Source organism: Saimiri boliviensis, chromosome 5 (assembly GCF_048565385.1).
Source record: "Saimiri boliviensis isolate mSaiBol1 chromosome 5, mSaiBol1.pri, whole genome shotgun sequence".
In the NCBI taxonomy this organism is placed as follows: domain Eukaryota; kingdom Metazoa; phylum Chordata; class Mammalia; order Primates; family Cebidae; genus Saimiri; species Saimiri boliviensis.
In genome coordinates, this window is record NC_133453.1 from 15,118,605 (window position 1) to 15,135,129 (window position 16,525).

A 16,525-nucleotide genomic window follows, 5' to 3' on the forward strand; every position below is an offset into this window, starting at 1 on the left:
CAGCATCACATTAGCTGTGTCTCACCAGTTTTCATATGTAGTATTTTCATTTATATTCAGTTCAATGTATTTTTAAAATTTCCTTTGACGCATAAGATTTGGGGGATCAGGGGTAGAATACTATAGGCTGAATGTTTGTGTTTCCTTAAAATTCACGTGTTGAAATGTAATTCCCCATGTAATAGTATTAGGAGGTGGTCCTTTGGGAGTTAGGCCATGAGGACGGAGCCTTCATGAATGGTATTAGTGCCCTTATAAGAGAGATGCCAGAGACCTCCCATGCTCCTTCTGCCATGTGAGGACACAGTGAAAAGATGCTGTCTGTGAACCTCACCAGATACTGAATTTGTCAGTGACTGTTGGACTTCCAGCCTCCAGGACTGTGAGAAAATAAGTTTCTGTTGTTGATAAGCCACCAAATCTTTGGTGTTTTTTTGCAGTAGCTCAAACAAACCAAGACATATAGCTTTTATATATGTGTGTGTATATATATATATATATATATATATATATATATATATACACATATATATATGTGTGTCTGTGTGTGTATAAACATTATATATTTTTATATACATATATGCATATATGTATATATAAAGTAGTTCTTTGAGCAACTATATAAAAACTATATAAAAACATATCTTTATACACACATAATATATATACACATATATACATATATGTACGTGTATTTATATGTTTATATATGTGTGTATATGTGTGTGTATATATATGTGTGTATAATCTTTATACACACATATATACACATATAATATGTGTGTATAATCTTTATACACACATATATATATACACATATATATATACACACACATATATATGTATATATGTGTATACATATATGCATGTATAAAGATTATATATACATAAAGTTTTATATATATGTATGTGTGTGTGTGCTACCAGTGTCATCATATTGCCAGTTCAAGTGAGATATAGAACTGTTATTTCATTATCTTCCTCTATTTATAATATAATTTTCATAAACATTTCTTTTACATCCATTTAGAACCGGATCAGGCAGTGTTAAAATTTTTGTGTCAAGCATCAAACTTAATTTGGGAGACTCAAGGAAGAAACATTTTAAGAATAGCATGCATGTATTTTTGTGTATACACACACACAAATCCATAATACTAAAAATAAGAGGGATTATTGCTATTTAGACTGTTGATAGATATTAATCAAATGTTTTATTTGTAATCAGATTATTTATAGACTTATTTCTTTCAATTTTTTAAAAGACAATCTGAGAAATTTGCAATAAATCAATGGAAGAATTGCAAAATCTTCCCAGAGCATTTAAACCTTCTCCTCTATGCAGTGATTTATCACCATGAGAACTTGACATTGCTTGTATTTCATATTATTAGTTTTTTCATGCATGTGTGCTCTTAGGCTTGGTTGTGCGGTCTCTAACAACAACTCCCTTGGAGAAGAAGCCTTCTCATACAAAAAGCGTGACATAGAAACATGAAAACAACAATGGGAAAGTCTTCATGCTACATCTCATGAAGCAATGTTGTGTGTGGCTTCGCCATCACACAAAAATACTTCAGTTGACAACTTCTACTTTGTCCCAGCGAAAAAAACATGAGCTTAGTATAGACAATGGGTTCTCAATGGCCCCATTATTGGCATCTGGGACAGAACATTCTTTTCTTGTGGGGGCTGTCCTGTGCCTTGTAGAATAAGTGACATTCTTGACCTCTACAAGTAGATGATAATAGTACCCCTACCTCACCTCATCTCAGTGGCAACAAGCAAACATTTCTCCAGACATTTCTAAGCATCTCCTGGAGGGGAATGTGGCCACTGATTGAGAGCTGTTGATGTAAAGTTGGGAGCTCTGATGCTTGCCCTCTCTTGTCACTGCTCTGTGCTTGTGGGCTTACTTCCTCCATTTCAGTGATAAAATCTTACTCATGATAAACAGGGTGTCCATATTTCTCTCCTCTGTTCATGTATAAACAGAGAATTTTTTATTTTATTTTATTCCTGCATTATCGTGTTTCCATTATTGGGAAATATGCTTGCCTCCAGTGGACAGATTTGATTATTCCTTGAACAGGCCATCTTCATCAACAAAGCACCCTGCTTAGCCAGTCACAGCTACCAGATCAGAGTACAGGCAGGGGGCCTTGATATGTGGGAAAACTTGGCATCATCCTGAAATGGGGTTTTGAGACAGCTGGGTTTTAAGTTTTGATTTATTTATATGACATCTCAGAAATTAAGCAATGGACACAAGGAGATTGGATGTGTAGTTTCCCAGTTCATAATTTTTAGGTACATATTTCTCAGAAACTGTTTCTTTGAACAATAATTTCAAATTATTCTCCTAGGAGTAAGGCAAAAAAAGCTTCCATAGTCAGATGAATTTGGGAACATACAAAGTTAAGTAAGACTTTTACTCAAAGCTTTTTACATGCTATTCAAAAAGGCAAAAAATAAGATTAAAAGGATATACAATATTAAAAGAATACATAATAGTATCTAACATTTTAAACCTGTTTATTTAAACGTAGTTAATCATAGGACCTTTTGTCTTCACAGAATATGTCATCTGATCAATGGTCCTCACATTACACTCTGGGAAATCTTGCAAAGCTTAATTCAAAAAGTGGTACTTTAGAAACCTTTTACCTAATTTATTATTTTGAGAGGGAGAAAAAGACAGACACATACACAGAGAAGTAATTATTTGTCTCACATTTATCTAAATAATAAATTAGTTTGATCTTACAGTTTCAGTAGGTTAGTCTTCATGAAAAGTAAGCACATTTCCCAAAGTTCATTGACATGAGAATAAGACTGAATTCTATCTGCTCCAGATGAACCTTAAAATGGTAGGTAAAAGCTCATCAACTCCATCTTTAGCTAGTTAACTAATTATGCAACCTTAAGCAAAAAGTTTCTTGTCTCTAAATATATTAATGCCTCTGTCTATAAATCAATGGGATAACTTGGTCTCTAATCGGCCCTTCCTCTCTGAGTCATAGGCATCTTTATTTTTGTCAATTCATAAATAAAACAGATAAAACTTGACCAGGCTTCTGAAGGAGTTATGGTGGGAAGATTTTTGTCTAAATGCAATTAAATGCTTAATGTCAATTTTCATGTTTCTGTAGTTCTGATATCAGCCTCAGAGTTTACAGGTGAGACAAGATATTTAGCAATTTTATACAATGCACTAATGAGGCCATTATAAATTAACATGTTCTTCCATTTGAAAAACAGTGCAGTTAGCTAAGGCTTAGTCACCTTCTAAGCCTTTATGACCTACTCAAGAAAGTAGGAAAATACCTACAAAAACTGCAAACCTAAAGTCAACAGGAAGCACATACGTAAAAGAAGCTGGCTGAGGAGTTGTTTTTATAATTCAAAGCCACACTGTATACCTTAACCGTAGCAGAAGAGAATATTCTTCATCTAGAAATGTGGGCAGATCTACCAAAAGTTATTTGAGTTGTATAGATTTTAAAAATCATTGAGTTGAAGTAAATTCAGGGTAGACATATCTGTGTATCTTATCTTGTTCATTTATCTAAGCATTCTCACAAATATTTTTAGAATCCATTTTGTTCTAGAAGAAAATAGAAAATATACTGGTTTGTTTTTATCTCTTCCACTTTCATAAAATTTACAATTCTCCTTAAAACACTGGGATGATCATTAAAGGCAGCTCTGTCTTTGTATTTTCCAACGTTTCAAATTTGAATTCCTGTGGATTCTACTTGTAAAGGTTACATTTCGACTCTGTCATGTTCAACCTCAATTTATTAACTCGTAAATTCTTTTCTGTTAGCTAAACTCCTGGTTGCCAATTCCTGTATCTTTTATTTCATTATTTCCATCCATTTTTTATTGTCGTTGTTCATCTGCTTGCTGTGAAAAAATATTCTCCAGTCAGCAGATTTTCTCAGAATCTGTGAAAAGAGCATTGATGATCTGTTTGCTGGCCATCGCGTGGTAGCACCGTGTAAGAGGAGGGGAGTCTGTTAAAATAGGAAGTCATGTTGTGACTAGATTTGAAAGATCTAAAATCAGGATACTGAGATGTATGCAATAGCAATATCTGGCTTTCAGTGCAGTAGAAAAATGAAATGACAGCCTTTCCATTCGATTCTCAGAAAATATGATTGACTGCAGATGTGCCTATTATTGCAGTGCTGTGCAGTGCAGCACAATGGAAAACTTTATTGCTTTGTGTCCTCTAACTCCCATTTGCATCTGTTTGCTGGATGAATGTATTGGCCGTAATCAACACATACAGATCTTGGCTGGTTCGTGCTTTGCTTAAAGGTCTTTCATGGCAGAGTGCTTCATTGTTTTTCTAGATATGTTTTTCTAGATATGTTTTTCTGTTTGTCTAAAAGAATACACTTTGATAGAAAGAAGCAAAAAAGAAACAAGCCATTTAGAAATACACTCATACAAAACATACTAGGTAAGTTTTGTGACAAATGCTGGGAGAGTCATGGGGTGTATTGCACCTGAGATAATGGAGTCATGTGCTTGGTGGTGTGAACAGGTGACTGCGAATGGGATGCATTCATCATGAAGACCAATGTGCATTGGCTCTCTTATGATAGTATTTTTCAAATATATATAACCTGTTATATATACTTATGTAACAGGTTAATAAGCACTTCCCTTGAGTTAAAATACAAATCAGAAGACTAAGCAACTTGATATAATAGAGATTGGGGAAGTCTCTATAATCCTTATGAACTTCAGTAATATAAAAATGTCATCTACAAAAGAGACACTTATTTTCTGGCTATTATTTTTCACATTTCATTCTCTTTTCCAGCTGTTTCTGAAGGTTAGCTGATCTCGGCTTGTGTCCTTCTTCCTCTCAGCAAATGGAGACGCGAGGCCATTTGCTAAATTCAGACCAGTTGCACACAGATTGGGCACTCATATTGGATTTGGGGTACTCTGATCTTGTCCTAAGTAACTCAAAGAGACTGTTGTTTTTCTGCAAAGCAGCTACTGTTTTCTCAGACTCAATACCTTACATCTTTTTATTTCTTTAGATTATTAAGCCTAGTTTCATGTTTTCTCTTCTTTCACCCACACAGTACTCTAAGAAACCCTAGTTATTAAGTGTACTTCATAGGGTTGTTAATTATCATTATTGTTTTGTTGCACATATTCTTGTAAAACACCTCAATACTATAAAGAAATGAAATGTGAATCAATCAGTCAATTAATCCATATTGCCTATAGAGTGGTAATAAAATAATAATACTTAGGACTCAGACTCTTTGGTGCTGCAGTCAGTTGCTCAAGCCTGTTAGGAAGATATTCAGAATTAGTCTCTGTCAAGAGTTTTCATTCCGTGACTCATTATGCCACATATTAATTACCAGAATAAATGTTTATAGTGCATTCAGAATTAAATATTTTAATGACTATCAGCACAACTAGGTTGGGGAAGCTGACTGGCTTTCTTCTTGGACAAAAATAAAAGCAAATGGGCATCTTTTTAAAGTGCATGCATTTCTTCAATCATGGATTCCTCCACTCCTTCAAGATAAATAAAATGTAACCTGTTTTCAATATAGCGTCGTTTGTGCTGAAGACTGAGTCATAAAAAGAACCATAATTTCTGCTCTTTGTTGTCCAATAAACTAACATTAATTGTAGTAAACTGTTGTATTTATATGTGGTATATAGTATGTAGATGGTGGTAAAAGCTTTGTGGTAGATGAGGTTATCTAAGTAAATTATGGAAAATGAGAAGAAAAAGAGCTGAATGCCAAATTCCAGTATGTAGCAACCTTTAAATATTCAGTGAAGGAATAAGGTTTTAAAAACCCGAAAAAAAGTAGGAGGAATTAGAGAATAGTTTCATGAGCATTAAAGAAGGTGAGTGTATTCGTTTCCTGGGGCTGCCATAACAAAGTATCATGAACTGGGTGGCTTAAAGCATGAGAAATTTATTCTCTCATAGTTTTCAGGCTAAAAGTACAGAGTCAAGGTGTCAGTAGGACGGTGCTCCCTTTGAAACCACCAAGGGAGGATTCTCCCATGCCTGATCCTGCCTTTGGTGACGCCAGGAGGTTCCTGGCATGCAGCTGCATGACTCAAGTCTCTGCCTTCACCTTCACATGGCTCTCTGCCTCCATGTCTGTGTTTTCACATGGTATTCTTCTCTGTTTTTTTTCTGTGTCTGAATTCTTCTTCTTCCTCCTCCTCCTCCTCCTCCTCCTCCTCCTCCTCCTCCTCCTCTTCTTCTTCTTCTTCTTCTTCTTCCTCCTCCTCCTCCTCTTCTTTTTCTTCCTCTTCTCCCTCCTCCTCTTCCTCCTCCTCCTCCTCCTCCTCCTCCTCCTCCTCCTCCTCCTCCTCCTCTTCTTCTTCTTCTTTTTAGATAAAGTGTTGCTCTGTCACTCAGGCTAGAGTACAGTGGTGTGATCTTGGCTCATTGCAACCTCCACCTCCTGGGTTCTAGTAATTCTCCTGCCTCAACCTCCCGAGTAGCTGGGACTGCAGGTGCACGCCACCGTGCCTGGATAATTTTTGTATTTTTAGTAGAGATGCGGTTTCACCATATTGGTCAGGTTGGTCTTGAACTCCTGACCTCAGGTGATCCACCCACCTTGGCCTCTCCAAATGCTGAGATTACAGGCATGAGCCACCGTGCCAAGCCTGATTTTTTTTTTCTTCTTATAAGGACTTCAGTCAGATTGTATTCAGATCCACCCTAAAGAACTCCTCTTAACTTGATTACAACTGCAAAGAAATATTTTCCAAATAGGGTTGAATGTATAGGTCCTAGAAATTATGACTTCAACGTATCTTTTGGGTGGGAACAATTCAGGAAGAAAGGAAGATAAAACACAAGAAATGGAGCAGAATAAGGTCAAAGCAAAATGTGTCTGCAGGATTTTATGGTTAAAATTTGGTTCATAACCTTATTTTCAACAGACTAATGGGAATGACAAGAACAACAGCAGAATAGATAGGGTTGAGAAATGAATTACATAAGCAAACAGTGTCAAGAGAAAAAAAAGAAGGCAATGACTAGAATGAGATCTAGAGATGAATGTTGTGAGGTGTGTGTGTTAGTGAGGTGTGTGTATGGTGTGCATGTATGTGTATGTAAAGCACTTGTATATATGTGTGCATTAGGACAGATTTTCTGCTTTCTTTAGTCTCTTTTTTCCTTATCTGTCTTCACTCATAAGAAGAAATAGATCTTTTGATATAGTGACATCAGGATGATCCTCTGAGGGATTAATATTTGTGAGAGAAATATATTTGAAATTTGAACTTTAGATTAAAAAATCAAATACTTTTTTGTAGAAATATATCATGCAATATTTGGGACATACTTGTATTAAGAAATTTTTCATTATTCAAATGAGATTTAATACATTGCTTTGTGTATTTATTTGCTAAAATTAGTAACTCAATAGCTGATTGAATATGTGTTAATAGACTAAGGATGGGGTTTGGGATCAGAAAGAGAGGAAGAGGAAAAGAGATACACAGAAAGACAGAGAGAGAAAGAAAAAGACCTAAAATGAGAGAGAGAGAGAGAGAGAGAGAGAGAGAGAGAAAGAGAAAGAGAGAATAAATATGAGTACAAAAACAATAGGAAGGAACAAAATCTAGAGCCCATGTTGGGGGAATCAACTTGAAGTAGGAAAAGAGACAGTTCTTTCCATTGAGACAAATAAAAAAGATATAGATCACATATAAATATATTCAATTTTGGGTATATGAACTTGAAAGAATTTATTCCTAAGCATCTCGACTTTTATCTAAATTAGGAGGGTAAACCATCTCCTGAGATTGAAGAAGTAGAATTAGAACAAAGAAGGAGGAGCTTGGAGGGAATAGAGAATACTTGCAATAGCCAGTGGAGAGACAGTGTCATAGGAAGGGGAGGGGACTGATTTGAGTCTAAGAGCAAGTCCATGCACTTCCCTGCTGTTCTGTAAAAGAAGCAGGAAGAGTAGCCCTACTTCTCAAGAGAGCTGCAGAAAAAATTGCTTAATGGCTTACATTGTAGGACAAGAAGGGTTGGCAAACCTTCAGATCTCCAAGTCTGGAAGGAAAATAAAGTGATAGACTGAAAAGTGGAGAGAGAAAGATCTCTCTCTCTCTCTCATTCTCTCTCTCTCTCTCTCTCACACACACACACACACACACACACACACACACACCCACACACCCACACCATATTCCCATGCATTAGTTGACTCATTAGGTAAGCTTTTATGTCACTGTGGCAAGTTGTCAGCAGAAGCCTTGGGCTTCAGCCCCCCAGCGGCAAGATAATTTCTTTTTCCTAATTTTCCATACATCCAAGGACTCATTGGCTCTGCAGGAATTAACTGTTGCTGAAATAGTCATATAGGTCAGGTTAGTAGAGAACTTTTGATTGGCCAATGCTGGGGCTGAACTGCATGGATTTGAATCCAGGAACAAGGGCAAGGAACCCTAGAGTGCCCTGTGGCTGACAGAAAGATAAAATCCACTGCATAAATATCTAGAATTTGAGGAAGACTAGGAAGGTAGAAAGTGGCATTAGAAGATTGGGAAAGAGTTAAACATAAACTTAAAACTTTGGCCTAAGATTTATCTGCCTTCTATAACTTTCTATTTTAACTCTGAATTCAACCCAATCATCTGCAGACCTCATAGTTTACAAAGGAGAATTCTGATGACATCAGTGGCACATTTCTGTTTACAGGTGCAACTGTGCTTAAGCATTTCAGGTTGTTAGATGTGTGTCTCCTGTTTCTAGATCTCAAGATCTGGCTAAGAGTTATCCTAAATGAAACAGAATAATATATAGTCTTTGAAGTAATCATGGATGACCTACTTCAATTCAACAATTCAGTGTAACAAGCATCTATTGGATAGCTGCCATGTGTAAGTCATTGTCTTAAAGATTAAGGAATATGGAGTGCTGTGTACACAGGTGCTCTCGGAAAATATTATTGAATGAATTCACTGATTTATTTAAGGGGCAGACTTAATGTTACATGGAATTGTAGCAAAAGTTCAATACTAGTAATGATTTACATGGGTGATATTGTGTGAACAGTTGTGAAGACTTAACTTCGAAATTTCTTCTTGTGTTAATCAACATAGTCCAGGTTAAAGTTCAATAAGAGAAAATACAATTCAGAGGCAGAAAGCAAGACAGGCTTATTTTTGCTATGACACATGTCCATTTTGCATTGGCAGGGTGCTCTGCTCCATGCAGTTCTTGCTGAGGGGCAAGGCTGAAATAAGCTGTGAACACACAGAATGTCTGTAAACACTTCAGAAGAAAGGGATGGTAAAAAACCATGCAGTGGTTCTTACATGCTTCCACGCAGGAATGACATGAATCACTTCTGCCCCTATGTTAGTGGTCAGAGAAAGTTCCATGGCCAAACTTAACTTCCAGGGGATCAGGAAAATAGAATCTTTGCCTGTGCTAAGACCTCATGGGAAGCCAGATAGTAGTCAATCTCAGACTACCTCAGCTTCTCAAAGATGGATTACAGCATTGAGTCATTAGCTGCTCCCATGGTGAGGATACTAGATATTTTAATGATGAAAACCACCATTTAAGACAGTCCATTAATTTCAAGGTATTATGTAACATTGGTTGGTTAATACCAACTTTTTCTTTTCATAGATGAAGAAAGTGAGTTGCAGAAATTGTATAGATTATCTAATGTTACAGGTGCTAATATGGCTTTATAAACAATTCATGTTGTCCGATTCTAAGATAGTTCACAAATACCTCAGATCTTGTTACCATACCTAGGGAATCTTAGTGCTGAATAAATGTATGTAAATTATCACTCACAAAGAAACTAGGGAATGCCAGCCAGTGACCTAAACACTTTCTGTGTAATTTCCCATCTCAGAAATAAACATCTGCCTCAATTGCTCTAATTATGTACCTTGCCCTTTCTTTATTTGATGAATATCCAATGAATTGGTTTGTTGCTGTAATCTAATATTTACAAATATTCAAATCGTTTAAAAAGAATGCTTCAGGTAGAAAAAATGTTACATGGAAAGATATTTAACCTTGGCATAGAGACTTCACACTTCATTTAATCTCCATTTCTCACTTTCTGAGCCAAACTTTGGACCTCTGTTTCTTTTTATGTAAAGTGAGCAAATTAGATAGTTGACCTATATGCAACCTGTGTTACCTATGATTGTTTTTCTTTCAGACGTTCTACATCCAGTCAGATTAATACAATCAGACTGAATTTGAAGCCCCCATTAGCTTTCTGAGAAGGGTTGCCAAAGCAAGAAGAGTGACTAAAATAATAGCAAGAATCAATCAAGAGCACATGCAGTCATTGGCAAAGGTATCAGCTTCAGCAAGACACTCATGATCTGTGTTAGGTTTTGAGGAAGTACCTTAAAGAGAAATCACTGTGATTAATGAAAGACAATGACTCTGAATTTTTCCTTAGGATGAGAGTGTACACACATACGCCTACCAGCTTGTTGCAGCTTCTCCTATAGCCTAAACACTTTTGCTTAGCCTCAGAATTAATACGATACAATGAATCTGAATCAAGAGAGAAGTAAAAGCAGAAGGACTTCAAATAAGAAGGAAAAGTATCCAGCGGTTCCCCTCTCATTTTTACCTCTTTTGTTCCTTAAACACTTCTTAGATGTCCTTTGAGCTGATGATTCCTAAGTGGTTACTAAAATTGCCTCCTTTTCATGCTCCTATAATGGTAGAAAAACCACATTTCCGAAATGAAGTGCTATACCAATGGTATGAAAAGCATGCTATTTTATGGAGTCAAATAACAATTTTCTCTCCAAACAATAAACTTACCACATCAATTTTCCCAAGTGACAATAAACATACCAATGAGAAGAATGGTTTCCTTCTTCAGATTTTAAAGTTAAATGCATTTGCTGAAGAATAAATTACATGATGTGAAAAACGCATACTGCATATAAAGTTGTGATTATTTTAGTTCATCATAACATTATGTAGAAAAGATAGATGCTATTATAATTCAGCTACAATGACCATCTATGTCTCCAAACTTAGAGACTCAAGAAAGAACTACCTGGGAATATAAGTAAATCATTTAAATTATTTCACATCTAGCCAGTTAGTAGTATAGATTATATCCAGGTGGTACACATGTCTTAATATCATTTTCAGGCCCCATTCTGCTCCCTGTTAATTCAGATGAACTGGACAGATTTTCTTGTTAAGTAGTAATAATATCTATTTTAATATGAATAGTTGATCCTTAAACAATGTCGGTGTTGGGGGTGCCAACCCCTTGAATGGCAGAAAATTAATGTATAATTTTTGATTCCCTGAAAACTTAACTGCTAATAGCCTACTGTTGATTAGAAGCCTTACAGATAACATACAGAACTTATGACCATATATTTTGTAGGTTTTATGTATTACATATTATATTCTCACAATAAGCTGGAGAAAAGAAAATATTAAGAAAATTCTAAAGAAGAGAAAACATATTTACTATTTATTAAGTGAAAGAAGATCATAATGAAGGTCTTTATTTTCATCTTTACATTGAGTAGTCTGAGGAGGAGGAGGAGAAAGGAGAGGGGTTGGTTTTGCTGTCCTAGGAGTGACAGACGTAGAAGAAAGTCCATGTATTAGTGGACCTCCATATTTCAAACTCATGTTGTTCAAGAGTCAACTGTATACATTTTTCCCACATTAATTATTGGCTATTTACAATACTACCAACAAATGGTATTATTTTAATTCTCACTTTGCAGGAAAGGAAACTGAGGATCAGTGTCCAAAGCTCAAGTTGTAGTGTGACTATGATACAAATTCACATCTCCAGCCTCCAAATCCACACTAAGACCTTCTGTCACATGAACTTTAAATTAACAATTATATTATATGTTGTCTTCAAAGAAATAGAGGCAAAGAAGGACATTTTGAGGTGACCAGGTATAGTGATCAAGACAAAGCAATAGATACTGAGTATCTACTATGTACCAGGAATGCAGACACAACAATGAACAAAACAGCAGAAAATTCCTACTTCACAGATTTTAACGGAAATGGGTAGAGTAGGGACAGTCAGATGACAGGTAAGACAAAATATGTAAACTACATGCTACATTAACTGATGATAAATGTGAGAGGAGAACAAGGTAGGGGAGCGCAGAGTGCAGCCTGGTGCTGCTGTTTTAAACGGGTCAGTCAGAGAAAACTTTCCTGTGAATGAGGTGATTTTGCAATGATCTGAAGCAAGGAAAGGAGATGACAATGCCGGTAAACTGTAATTTGAAGAATTTTCAGGAACAAAACTGAGACTGCAATTCTATCACAGCTTTCCAAGTAATCTACATCTAACATGGAGTGAGGCAAATGAAGCTTGCAGGTAAATTTCATCATAGCTTAGCATATATGGGGGAAAAACCAAGCTTTGGACTGACTCCAGATGGCAGCAGTGTTGACTGAAGAGCTAGCAGTTAAATAACTGGGGAGGAACCAGCGAGGAAATGCCCAGTTTCCTTGGACAAAATATTGCTCCTTCACTTTTGATGTTGGGAGAGAGCTCCTGGACAAGGCTCCATCTTTATTTCTCCTTCTTTCTTTAAAACATCTTATCTCTTTGCTCCTATCATCCTGATTGTCTTTTCCTTCTAATTTCTGTATAGTAGGAAAAGATAAGGGGTGTGAGAAGTAGTAATGACCAAAAAGGAGAGTCAAATCGGAGTTGGAAGTTAAAATCAATTCTTCTCTTTCTCCTGTCCCACCTCCTACTCCTGATAATTGGCTCATTGCTCATCTTAAAAGTTGTATTTTTCTTGATGTTGTTTAATCAAAGTTGCCATCTTTTTTCTTCATGTCAACTCAATTCTCTTTGAGAATTTTATAAATAAAAGCTACATTTGCATGCATAGGTGATTGATTCCACTGGGTGATAGATGAGTTTAATCTTTGAATGATTAGGTTAAAAAAAAATTAGCTCCCTGCTTTCTTTTATTTAGTGAATCATAACATTTGTTTGAAACATTGCAGCTAGAATTGTGAATTGGGGGATGTCAAAAGTGGACACATTTTACAAACTGAAATAAAATGAAGTCACACTCTCCATCTTTAGTCAATTTGGACTTATGGAAAAGTCTCCAGATATTTTTATAATCATATTGCTGGATAATACTGAAATATAAGATTTTTCAAAAGTCTTCCCTCCTACTTTTACTTCCAGCAGGTGTATTCAGTATGAGTCCTGATTGCCTTCAGTGATGCTATCCCAGTGAATTGTCCATCTGGGTTACCTATATACTTTTGAAGCCCAATGATGAATACCTGATTTTAAAATTTCACAGATGGCATCTCCTTTTTCTTGGACTTATTTTAAAAGAAAACCCATATTTTATCTGGAGTAAAAAACAGCCCCTCTAATTTTACCGACTTCCCAAGCCTTTCCAACACTTCAAATACTTGCTGCTGTAGAAATAAATGCAATGTTCTAGTCTAATTCATAAATGCCCTTTGGGGCTTAATTCTGGGCTTACATTATGTATAGAATTGAAAATAATGTTTTTAAAATGTAGAGTTTGTATAAGTTGAGAAATTCATAAGCTTATAGAAAACCTAATTGGAAAGGTTATTAGTATTCATCAATCTGTACTCTTACCTGATAGATAAATTCACATATAACAATCCAGAAAATGGCTGTTCGGTTTATATTTGAACACTAACAGCAAGTCTTTCAAAATATACATGAGATCCATGTTGTGTTAGGTTGAAAAAAAATTTCAAGGGACAAGAACTAATTAATTAGAAATATGATATCCTCTACTGTCTCTTTGTCCTAATCATTTAAACTAACCAGGCTTTGGCACAAACCTGAAGATCCTCATGTGTTCTGGAAGATTTTTAAAAGCAGAATAAATTTAAAGAAAGTATTACATTTGGAGGTGTTCATCTCTCTGCCTATCACAAAGTAAAGTTACAACAAATTTTAGCCATTATTAGTTAAAATGATTCCATGGCATACATTTGATTATGCAGACAGACCTTGTTTTCTTGGTGTATTAGTCTGTTCTCATGCTGCTGATAAAGACGTACCCAAGACTGGGTAGTTTATGAAGGAAGGAGGTTTAATTGACTCACAGTACAGCATGGCTGGGGCGGCCTCAGGAAAATCACAATCAAGGCAGAGGGGGAAGAAAACAAGTCCTTCTTCATGTGGCAGCAGGAGAGAGATGTGCAGAGTGAAGGAGTGGGGAATGGCCCTTAGAAAACCATCAGCTCTCATGAAAACACACTCTCGCAAGAATAGCTTGATGTTAACCATCCCCACAATTCAATTACTTCCCACTGGGTCTCTCCCATGACACGTGGGTATTTTGGGAACTACAATTCAAAATGAGATTTGGGTGGAGACACAGCCAAACCGTAACACTTTGTTGTGTTGGTTAAGAATGAACAAAATCATCTGCATCTGTGGATGACCAGCATGTCCTTGTTTTCCATGGACATGCCCATTTTAGTGCTGAAAGCTCCTTATGCCTGGGCAAACCAGGATGATTAATAATCTGACCCAGAATCCATGTTTCCAGCTTTGATCTGTGATTCTCTCATCTCCTTTTTGTGTCTGTAGATTTTTTTCTATGGAGTAACTTCTGAATTTAAAAATACATGTAATCTTCAAATATATATAATTGAAGAACATAAAGGTTTACTCTAAATATTCTCCTTCTAGTTTAATAACAACATGCTACTTTTTAGGAATCTGTACTACTAAAATGTGTAATGGTGATCATTTTTCTCACCAACATTCCTTGTGACAAATTTAATTGGTTCTCAAGTTTGGGTCTAGAATGTCCAGTCTACTTGAAGGAATCTCAAAGAATATGATTATTTCATTCTGGATAGTGAGTATGTACTTGGAACTCTGTGAATGAAGCTCATAGAGTATCATGGATGATACTGAAGGTATTCGGAAAACTTAAAACTGTAATAATATTATATGTGCATGTGTTTGTGTGTGCATTTTTCAGAAACAGTATTCATAGATTTCATCAGATTTCAATATAAAACTATGGTCACTGAATGTTTAAGGTCCACTTATTGGAAAAGGCTTAAAAAGCTAACATTCCTAACAATTTAGGTCTACTTGCTAATAGGTCTCCCTACCCTCCCCTTCTTTGATCCCTTTTAATCCTAGGATTTAGTGAGTGAAATCTCCTAGGATAGCGTCAGCATAACTTGATTTAAATCTTCTACAGGATTTCCTTCCCTAGCCTAATAGCAGATAAGTTTGTGTTTGTCAGAAATTTGACTTCAGAATATGGAAAATCTGTGTTTGGTTGGGCATTTGTGTGAGGACTTTGTTGTTAGAAACAATAACTGACATGATTATTACAAAAATATCAGGGAGGGTGTATTGGAAAAGGATAGACACAAAGTCTGCTCCAGGTTGTATAGATAGTATAATGGAGGTTTTACTCTAATCAGGGGCTTATGTCAGTGACTAAATAATACTTCTATTTCCGAATGAAAATTAATTATTTATAGGCAGTATTTGGTGAAGGACAATCTGAATGATTATCAAAGATAAAAGCAATGAAAATTTAGTGCTTGAGAGATTAATCATGGCTGTAAACACAAAATGACCCCGAGATCCAGAAAATGGATTGTGAACATGAAATGGGCTAAAGAAAGTGGCTTCAAGACTATGTTTGAGAATGACACAGAACAGGGGTTTGCTTCTATGTGATACACATGCCTGGGTGTATTGGACAGGCTTGATAATTTACAGGGTGCCATAGTATGAATGTTGTGTCCCCACAACATGTCTATGTTAAAACCTAATGGTATGTTAAAACCTAAGCCCCAAGGTGCTATTAAGAAGTAGAGCCTTTGGGAGGTAATTAAGTCCTTTGTACAAAAGGCCTGAGGGAGCTTATTAGCCCTTTCTCCATTCTATCATGTGAGGATACATAGAAGATGCCACCTAAGTGAAACATGCCATGATCAGACACTAGTTCTACCAGTGGCTTGATCTTGGACTTCCCATCCTCCAGAACTGTGAGTAATAAACTTCCGTTTACAAACTATCCAGTTTAAGGTATTCTGTTCTAGCAGTCTGAACTAAGAACAAAAGCTATACACAAAGTTTCCTGGAGATACAGCAAGAGATGTGATGTTCTCTGTCATCCAGCAAATAATGCCCCATTGTCAGATACACTGTACTTGAACAAGTATTATGTAAAACTTAGCAGATTGATAACTCTAAATTTGTGATTACCAGTGTTACATGTACGTTCAAAATTGTTTGTCAATCTTGCTACTTTTTAAAAAAACTGGCTTGTGGTTCCATTGAACATAAATGCCTATTTCAGTATTCCACAGTATTGTCAAACCTCTAGGCGTCCTCCCTTTTTCACTGTCAGTAGATAATTGCTTCTTGCTTTACAAAGAAAGTATAAGTCATCAGGGAGAAAGGCTTTCAATTTCTGAGACCAAATTTGCCTACCCGCTAAATGGAAGTGA